Genomic DNA, 10,560 nt, shown 5'->3' on the forward strand with positions numbered 1-10,560 from the left:
CAAAATGAGTATTTCCCAAATATACAGTCTTCAGAGGACCAACCTTATTTTAATAGAAAAGATACTGGATGTCAGTTTTCCTCCCATATACCCTAGACACAATTTATCATGTTATAAAGTGATTTACATTTCCTGGAAAACAGGGTATGTCTCTGTATACATTACGACTATCACTAGATAAGGCATTAAGACCTAACTCCCTTTATGTCATACAGTAAGAACATGCTGAGGAGCAGACAGAATAAGGAGGACAGTATTAGCTCTGTCAAGCCAACATAATGATCACTTCAAAAGAACCCTCAAGTGTGCTTGTAGCCCGAGAGAATGACCAGACCGTGCAACAATATCAAGACACTCAAATATCTAAATTGGTGTAAGCTTTAAACCAAAACACTTAAGCACACAAAGCACTTTAAATTCTGAAAATGGTGTTAAACAAGAGTTTTTGAAGAGTCTATGAATACCAGAAACATGCACAATTTACCCTCCAGCAAAGCAACTAATAACATTTTGAGAACAAGACGACACAAGATGCAGACCATGTTCAATCATCTGTTTAAATTCATTCTACATTGGTTACATTTGCACAGGGGGTCTTACTGGATGTATAGCAGTGATAGGTCAAGGTCTATGGTCTTGTTTTATAATCTTTTAATGTTAGTTGCCGTTCAACTGGAAAGAAAGCGAAGCTTATTTATTCATTTTAGACAGTTTCCTTGACTGAGTAAAAAGCATCTCACAACACAATTCCAGTCACCTTGACTTAACATTTATCACTATTAATGGTGTACAGTCAGGTGTTTAGTGATAGAAGTAATAGATAAATGCTTCCTCTCTGGGTTAGATTGTAACACAGCAATGAGGAAGTAATGAAGAGGCTTTGAATGAATGCAAACAGTTCTTTTTGATACTTATTTTAATATCAGTGTGCTCTTTCTGACACAAGCATTACTAAGAAATCTGACTGTATGTATGAGTTTGTAGCACATGCTGTTACTACACCGGAGTATATTTTGGGCCAAAGGGGTAAAAATTTAAATATTCCCAACAAACCAACCCCCAAACCCACTGAAAACTATGGCCCCCAACAACTCTGATCATCTTCCCCAGATGCTTTTCTATGAGGCCAGAAAAAAACCTGAAGTGTGCCATCTGTTTTAGCCCTATTCAAATGCTGTAGCTGGATCGGTGGAGTGATCAGTGTTATGTTAGAGCAAACATAGCAATTAAGCTAATTAAGTTCCCGCAGATTCCCTTTGATTTATGGCAGTCGGAGGAAGATGGTTTCAGGAAACACTGGTTGTCTCCCTCTGCTGTGCTGTAATGATGATGATGATGATAACGATGATGATGATGATGATGATGATGATGATGATGGTGGTGGTGGTGGTGGGGCTTTAACAGCGGCTGGAGTAAATGGCTTTTAGTGGTTGTTACAAGCCAAGTTGGGTGCAAGAAGAGCAGCCATTATGATAGGTCCACTGTCCCATGTCACCTCTCTCGCCTTGGCTGTCACCGAGCTCTTTGGTACTATCCAGAGCGATGACCTGTTTTGACAGGACAGGATGAGAATGAGAGTGGGAACAAAATAGCAGTGTTGCCACTAATGGTTGTTCCTATTAACCTGAGCATTTGAAAAAAGATGTTAACTCATTTGGTCCAAAGATATTTGGTCCAATCTGGAGTTGGAAAAAAAACTACTGAAGGTACGAAACTGCTCTTCTGTTAGTGCAAATTTTAACAAGTTTTCACTTGTCTCTCTGCATTGTACTCTTAATCCAACTTGCTAAATTGAAAACCTATCTCAGCCGTCTGCTCAGTTTGCCTGATCAGCCTTCGGCTGATGATGGATCTCTAGGGTCACAAATGCCGTATATAGGCTTTAGAGAGGTGTATATGTAGGTCAAACAGGAGTCTTGTGAATGACATAGCAGTTGTGAAACACCTGAATTTGGGCTACTATGTTACATCGATAGAGCTAAAGGGAGAAATCTACACTACAGAACTCCTTTTGATGTGTTGCATGTATGCACATATCCTAAACATGCTCTTGGGCATAACATAACCTATACCTTTTTGTCTTACAGCAATATACAATAGAACAATGACAGAACAGTGACATGCTACAGTAAGTCAATATACAGTATGTGTGTCTTTTTCTGGTATACATTCTAATTAGACACTTTTGGATAACCTAACATGCAGGTAGAAGTGAGAACATTGCTTTGGGTGGTTTAAGCTATTTACAGATGTTCTACTGTGGAGGTCAAATCCGTTTTTAAACATGTGAAGCTGAGAGATCTCTGAAGGGCAGTGATGAGCACACAGCACCACTGGCAGCGTTGGGTGGACAGCAGAGCAACCGGCTCGTAGCTGACATACACACATGCTCATCCCACTCATTCCACTCAGCATGAACACACAGATGTGGGTCATCAGACATCTGCTTCTCAGCTACCACCCATATTCGTTTTAATAACCACTCCCATAATCATGTGGATTACTGGAATATTAGTGAGCAGTCTGGACGTGGCAGGCTAGGTTCTGGCTCGAGAGAAGGTGTAGTGTGGAGCACCATATGGTCCAGAAGGTCAGGCTTTTTAACCACTCAAACGAAATAATAAATAAATAAATAAATAAATAAATAAATAAATAAATGAGAGATCAGCTTAATTCTGGAGGTACTCATCTACAAATCTACATTACATGTGTATCATTGGGAGAAATTGTCTTCTTTTTGAACTAATGATAAAAAAAGTCTTCATGGAGAAGCATTTTATTGCCACATTTTATTACATGACACCAACATGTGGTAATTATCATACTTGCTTAATTTGTCTGCTTATTATTCCCTTCTTTGTCCAAATATGACTGCTCAGGCACTAAACATTACAAATAGCTAATATTTGTTTTACTACCTTTTGGACTCTTGTTCACATACTATACATATTCCAGTGTCTATAGTTAGGATCTTCACAAGCAACATCACTTTGTGAACAATATATGCTTTACTTTAAGCATTAGAGTCATTTGGCTTCTTCTAGCCATCTTCTCCATATTATAATCATATCACTCCAAAGTATGGTGCACATGTGTCCAGTGTTATCTACAGTAAACTGGTGTTACTACATGGTTTTCATTCGGACCAAGCAAGCCATGTCAAATTCCAATTGTTTCTACTGGTGTTCGTTTTCATCGGACTAATGGGAGGTATCGGGTGTTCTCCAGCTTTGGTGTAAAGAAAACTTTCTATATTGCTATACTGATTTCTCATGGATACGATTGGACAGCACTGGTGTAATGGCTAGTCAGGAAGGGAGAAATTGTATTATGTTCTTTACTATCTTTTTACACATGAAGTCCTGCAACCTCACAAATTGCAGGGAGATAAATTCTAACATCAATATGCCCTCAAGAGTATATAGATTCTCACCTCGTCAATGCCGAGCAGGTGTTTGATATGCAAACTGTAAGAGATATTAGTGGTCTGAGGTGGCACAAGAGTAGTTCTGGAAACATCTTCACAAGAAAACAGTTTGCAACTTAAATTCAAATTCAATTCAATTACTTAATATTTTCACAGGAAATATTTCCCTCTTGCAGCATTTGGTAGACACCCTTACCCATAGCTACTTATGTTCAGCTTGGTGGTTCTGGAAGTCAAGCTAACAACCTTCTGATCAGTAGTCCAATACCTTAACCACCAAGTGACTTTTCCCTCATACACAAAGTGTTGCTACAGAGGTATTTAAGATTGCTTGATTTTCTGGGCTCCCCATTCTGATTATTTAAATTACCTGCCTGAAGGTCACTCCTCCAAGGTTGCCAGATTTTCTTGATTAGACATGGCCATGGTGGGTTTTTAATAGTTTCTAGATCATTGTCTTTAAATACAGGTACTTGCCTTCAAGCCTGAAAAATCTGTGATTAAAAACTGAAGAAGTAGATAGCATTTTTTTCTATGCAGTAAAAAAAAACTTGAACATACTTACAGTGTGGAGCTTAGACATTGTATTTTAAAATGCTGTTGCCAGTTGCAGCAATTTTTGCTTTTTTCCCTGTGGGCCCTGTCATTGCAGAAGTTAATGTGGCCATAAGTTAAGAAGCATAAGAATCATAAGAAGCAAGGTCATGTAACTGTGTGTAGACAATTTAATCTTGTAATTGATGAGCTATTTTTATTTGTAAATGTATAAAAATAATGAATAAAATCAATCAGAATTTTATCTATTTAAATGTTAAGTTGTCTCCTCTGGCAACAGAGAAAACCCTTTCTATGGAACTTTTATGTCAATCATACTATTAATGATTTAATTCATTAACATTGTCATATTTATGTATTTATGTGTTGCTTTTAAATGCCATTTCAAAGTTCCCTGTGCCCAAAACATGAATAACAGCCTGATATAGCAGAACAAATTTACCTTCAGCTTAGATATTTTCTCACTTCGAGTGAGAAAATATCTAAGCTGAAGGTAAATCTGTTCTCCGAGTAGCATCTAAGTCTGTAGTTACGTCTGTAGTTATGTCTAGAATACTATGTATTCTATGTCAGCACAAGGCCTCATGACTGTGGAACTAAAGCTACCCAGTCTGGCAGCCTTGAAAAGATGAAGTAGCTTCAAGTGACTTTATGATAGCAAGGATATTCATAGCATCTCACTCATTTCAACTGATGTTGCTGAATTCTGTTGTGTGATTCTATACTTGGTATTTAGTAAAAATAGAATTTAAGCATGAAGAATAAGAAAAAGACTGCCTTGTGTGTGTGGAGTCTGCATGTTCTCCTAGTGCTTTGGGGGTTTCTCTGGTTTCAAAGACATGTGTTGTAGGCTGATTGGCATCTCTAAATTGTCTGTAGTTTGTGAACGTGTATGTGGATAATAATAATAATAATAATAATAATAATAATAATAATAATAATAATAATAATAATAGTGTACCCTTAACAAAGGCTGTCATGAACCACATCTACTTTCTGTGATACTATTGTTAAACTGTATTATTTTTGGTTAGCTTTTGTGTCAGAAGTATGCACCTGTAACAAAGCTGCTGTGAAATTCCAGACGACACATACGCTTATGCTGTATGCTTATAATTTACACCATACACAATCTGACATCTTACTGCTGTTGCTAGCTCACCCACTTTACTTACAGTTGCTGTTATGGCTGAAGAGAGAGAAAGCTTTTGATCGAATCCTCTAGTGTCTCTTACGTATCTGTAAAATGTATGTTTTTACCATAGACATTCATTTCCGGTGCTGTGTTTTGTTTATGCGAAACTCACAGAATTTGATCATCCAAGAGCAGTTGTTAGGGCAGTCAATAGATTTTGTTTGTGTGCAGTTTTTCAAACTCTTTTAAAAGTCAATCATAGCATCACAGCTCCAGGGTCCAGAGTTTCTCATGTTCTCTTTGTGTTTACATGGATTGTCTCAGGGTTCTTCAGTTTCCTCCCAATTTTACAAAGACATGCCAGTCTGTGGATTAGATAAGATCAGATTCCGGCTCGAATACGCGAATTGTTTTTCTTGAATTTCCATATAGTGAAGATTTCTATGTTACACAACCAATATACATTATTAAATGGTCTGAGGTAATAAACTACCTTTTTCTTTCCTTTAAGCCTCCAGTAAAAATATTCGATTAAGACAAGAAGTGTCAAAATATGTGATGGAGCTAACATGTAGACATGTTACAAGCTGATGTCGTGTACTGTATTGCCATTCTGCATTCTCAACATTATACATTTTATGGCTATACTGCTCCGTATCTCCACAGATCAGTTAGAACCATTTTGACTTACAGTATGAATTATTAAGACCCGTTTGATCACACCGTTTTTCATAGATCTACAAAATGTGCTTGCCTACCCACCTCTATGCATTATAGTTCTTCCTTCGTTTTTTTTTCTTCTTCTTACCCTTCCTAAGAGATCTATTAGTGGGAGTCATGGCCTGCCTGTGTTTATGGTTCTCAGTGGGCCCATAGTGCTGCTTCTGCTGCAGCCACCACCACAGCTGCATCTGCTGTCTCCATAGTGATGAGGCTTATTACTTAAACCCCCATACACCCCACACACTCCTACTTCGCTGAAAGGAACTGTGGAGTCTGAGCTTGCATTACAGTGCACTATAACATACACCACTTTTATATATCCGTTGATATTTATTATTACATTGCTAAGATGTTGAATTCTTAATTCCAGAAGAATAATTTCCTTTAACTGTAGCACTGACAATAATTTAGGCTGGAAGGCAAATCACAGGTTTAAATAAATGCACTCCTTAATATGCTATTGTTTCTATAGTAACCATTTATTCACAGGGACACGTTTGATGGACACACCACATAATATAAAGTTAATAAAAAAAAGGGTGTGTGTGTGTGTGTGTGTGTGTGTGTGTGTGTGTGTGTGTGTGTGTGTGTGTGTGTGTGTGTGCGCGTGCGGGGGGTGGGGTGTTAAGGCATGTTGTAATTTAACATAGAAACACTCACAGCATTTAACAGATGCCCTTATCCAGAGCGACTTACATTTTTATCTCATTTAATACAACTAAGCAATTGAGGGTTAATGGCTATGCACAGGGTTTTAGCAGTGGCATCTTTTTGGACCTGGGATTTGAAAGGACAACCTTCCAATTGGTAGACCAACACCTTAACCACTATACACATGCTTACAGTTGATATGGTGAAGCTTTTCTAAAGATATTTCTTCAACCATGCCAAGGTCAAGGTCACGGAGATATAAATTTCACCCAGTCTGATGTTTGACCTTAATAAACTGTTGATCCTGACCTTATGCACTTAGCTGCTGCCTCATGATAGGCATAGCTGATATATGTATGAATAAACAATTGCAGGGCTTCAATAAATGAATTAGCATATATATTTCCATTGCTTTTTAAAGTTTGTCTAGAAAGTTGTCACAGCCGGAAGAGGATGGAGACAGACCCGTATGCAGGATAGCTTCAAAGGAAAGGGGGTTTAATAAATAATAAAGACAAGGACATAAGACGATAACAAAAGCAATACAAATGAAGACACTTAACAAAGACTAGACATGACGAGGGGTAAACGTAACTAATGATTCCGCGCTGCACTCGGCAACGCGGCTCACTTAAATATAAAAAGACACGATGACACAATAAGGATCAGGTGTGAAGACAGGGAGGGGCAGACGAAGGCGGGGCAGACACGTGACGAAGAAGATAAACAAAAACAGCACGTGGCCAAAAGTCCGGGTTGAGTCCTGACAAAAGTAAACAATATGAATGAAAGCCTGCATGATTTGTATAAATTTACTATACTAATTATTTCACTGGCTTTTTTTCTGGGAAAGAGCATATTTTTGAATTTTTATTTCTACACAATAACAGCAACCTCAATTGTATGGATTGATCAGCAACTGTGAGGGACATTAAAACATATCATAGGGATGTGGTAGACTACTGGTTAAGGTGTTGGATTACTGACTGGAGGGTCATGAGTTTGAATCTTATGTCCACCAAACTGCACAGACAGTTCCCCGGGTCAAACCAGGAGCCCTGGAGCAATGAGGCAGCAATTCTACCTGCTGCACCACTATATTAAATGCACAATATTAAATGCACATCTGTATACAAAACGTCATGTGTGTTGTCTTATACTGTAGAGTATCTATTGTAAAACATTTATTATGGGCTATTATTAAGCAATTTCGTCTGCTGTGTCAGTGTGTTACAGGTGATTTTGAAAGGTAGATCCTACTTTGCTTAGCTGAGCATCTTCCAGGTTGGCAAGAGTGGGTTCAGACATGGTTGAAAGAGCTGTTATGCAACATGTGAGATCCTGCTAATCTGCTTTGGCCACTCGCTCCTTCTGTGTATCTCAACCATACACAATCTCTCTCTCTCTCTCTCTCTCTCTCTCTCTCTCTCTCTCTCTCTCTCTCTCTCTCACACACACACACACACACACACACACACACACACACACACACACACACACACACACACACACACACACACACACACACACATACACACACACACACACACACCCCTGATGTCATTAATGCGTTTAAGAACAAGCTCCTGCACTTACATGTGACCTGACAGATTAAAAGAGAAATCACCACCATGGAATATAAATACAACCTCATATTGTCAGCCATTTTATGTGACTATCTAGCACCATCCTCTTTGTCACTATGTTGTCTAGGAATACAAATCCCTTCTCTGATCTGGTCCGGGATATTAGTCTGAACATGGAAGGTCAGCTGGACATGGTGGCTAAGCTTGCTTTTAACCGCATTACTCAGTGTGCTAGCATATGCTAACACTTCTCTATATCCCTCTATCTCTCCCTCCCTCCCTGCCTCCCTCCCTCCCTCTCACACACACACACACACACACACACACACGCGCACACACGCGCGCGCACACACACACACACACACACACACACACACACACACACACACACACACACACACACACACACACACATACTGCAGGTAAGAAGCAGACTGCTCACCTCTTTAATGCCCACTGTCACATGGACTCAGCATTGGGAGGATTGGCCGTGTCATTGATCTAAGAAAGCAGGGGAGGGTGTGTACATAAATCACACACACACACACACACACGCACACACACACACACACACACGCACGCACACACACGTGCGCACACACACGTGCGCACACACACACACATATACACACACACACACAAAACCGCAAGCACATGCTGCATTAGATTGGCCCCACCATCTTGAAGACCTTAGGGCTGAGCTAAGCTAAATTAGTTAATTAGCATTGCACCCTTTCTAGGCTGCATTAGCTAGAGAACAAACAAGCCAGTAAAGAAACAGGCTTCTCTGTACAAATGCTTCTGCCAAGAGACAGACTTTGTCCTTTGTTTCCTTTTTTTCATTTACATTCATTCAGTAATAGCGGAAGTGAGACAAAATGAGGAACACAGATAGCAACTTCCTTTTGTGTTTTGGAAAAACACAAAATTGTTAAGCATCAAATTTGCAAAGAATTCCAGCTCCATTTCTATTTGGACTGCATTATTAGAGATTTGAAACTGAAAGCAATGCAAAAATAATATCCTGGCCATGATTCTCTACTAGACTGATGGGGAGCCAAACACAGTGTATTGCCGTAGAGAAGGAAAGTAATCAGAAGATTCTCTTTTATAATGTGGTGTTAATATAAAGAAGAGGCCCTTATGCATGTGTTGTTAAAATAATATGGGTTTCCCATAAGGCTTCTCAATTCCCTCAAGTGAGAGCTTAAGCCTCATGAGGACGTTAAGCAGTCAATGATTTGGCAAGAGTCCAGTCTTGCTTGTTAAATCCCAAACAGATAGCGAAATACACACATACACAGTGAAGAAGAACTAGCAATTTTATGCTGCTGTAACTTCCACTGCTCAGCTATCTTGTCATGGTGGGGAAGAGGAAACTGTTGCATGGATGGGTAAAATTCAGCAGGAACAAAACACAATTGTTCCCCTTTAAAGTCATCAATAGCAAGTATAATATGCCTCGTGTAGGAAAGTGGGCCAAAGAAGGAATCTAAGACTAGACTCCTTCTATGTCCCACTTTCCTACACTTGAGGCATATTATTCTTGCTGCTATTGATGACTTTTTGTGCGATCACAAAATTGCACTTCCATCAGTGAACAACTGATAACTTATAGTAGAAGGAAGTTATTTATAATCACACTATCTGGTGTCACCCAGATGAGGTTGGGTTAGCTTTTGAGTCTCTTTCCTCTTAAGGTTTCTTCCTCGTATCATCTCTGAGAGTTTTTTTTTCATTGTCACCATCACCTCTGGCATTCTCATTAGGTATATAACTTTCTGTAAAGCAGCTTTGTGACAATAACCACTGTTAAAAGCACCTTACAAGTGAAATGTAATTAATGTAAATTAAATTAAAAATACCAATATGTCAGTTAGAACATTGGTGCAAAACTTTGATATGGGGCACGTTTTTTTAAGTCAGAACTAATTAGCAGGTGATTAAACATATTTTTGGCACCAATTAATAGCTAAGTACAACTACTAAAAAGAGCAGTTATTTGGTGGCTTATTCATGCTAATTAATGATTAATAGCATGATTGTCATATTGTATTTGTGCTTTTAATGCACTGTCACAAACTCTAAAGTGCTCTGTTTCTACAGGTCACATCAGGTAGTTCAAGTAGAAATTTAAAGCATTAAATATGATGTAATTGATTTTGGGTATTAAAGGAGACAAAAAAAGCAAATCAGTTAAAACTATAAATGTCAGTTATAAATGAGAAGAAGGTCAGATTTACGATTAAAAAGTACAAATATGAAAGCAGAAAAGCATTAAACGCTGATCACACATATTAACTAAGAAAGTTATTGCAAAAGCTTTTCGATGAACTAGCTGTTTGCAGGAGAAACTGTGGTCTCGGTGCTACGGCCTGCTCTATAACGGATTGTCAAACAATCTAAGGACAAGGATGCATCTGTATATACTTGCCAGTATGATGCAGTCTGTGCAGCACATGTGCACGTTTCTTAGCCACAAA

Source organism: Tachysurus fulvidraco, chromosome 12, assembly GCF_022655615.1.
Source record: "Tachysurus fulvidraco isolate hzauxx_2018 chromosome 12, HZAU_PFXX_2.0, whole genome shotgun sequence".
Classification (NCBI taxonomy): domain Eukaryota; kingdom Metazoa; phylum Chordata; class Actinopteri; order Siluriformes; family Bagridae; genus Tachysurus; species Tachysurus fulvidraco.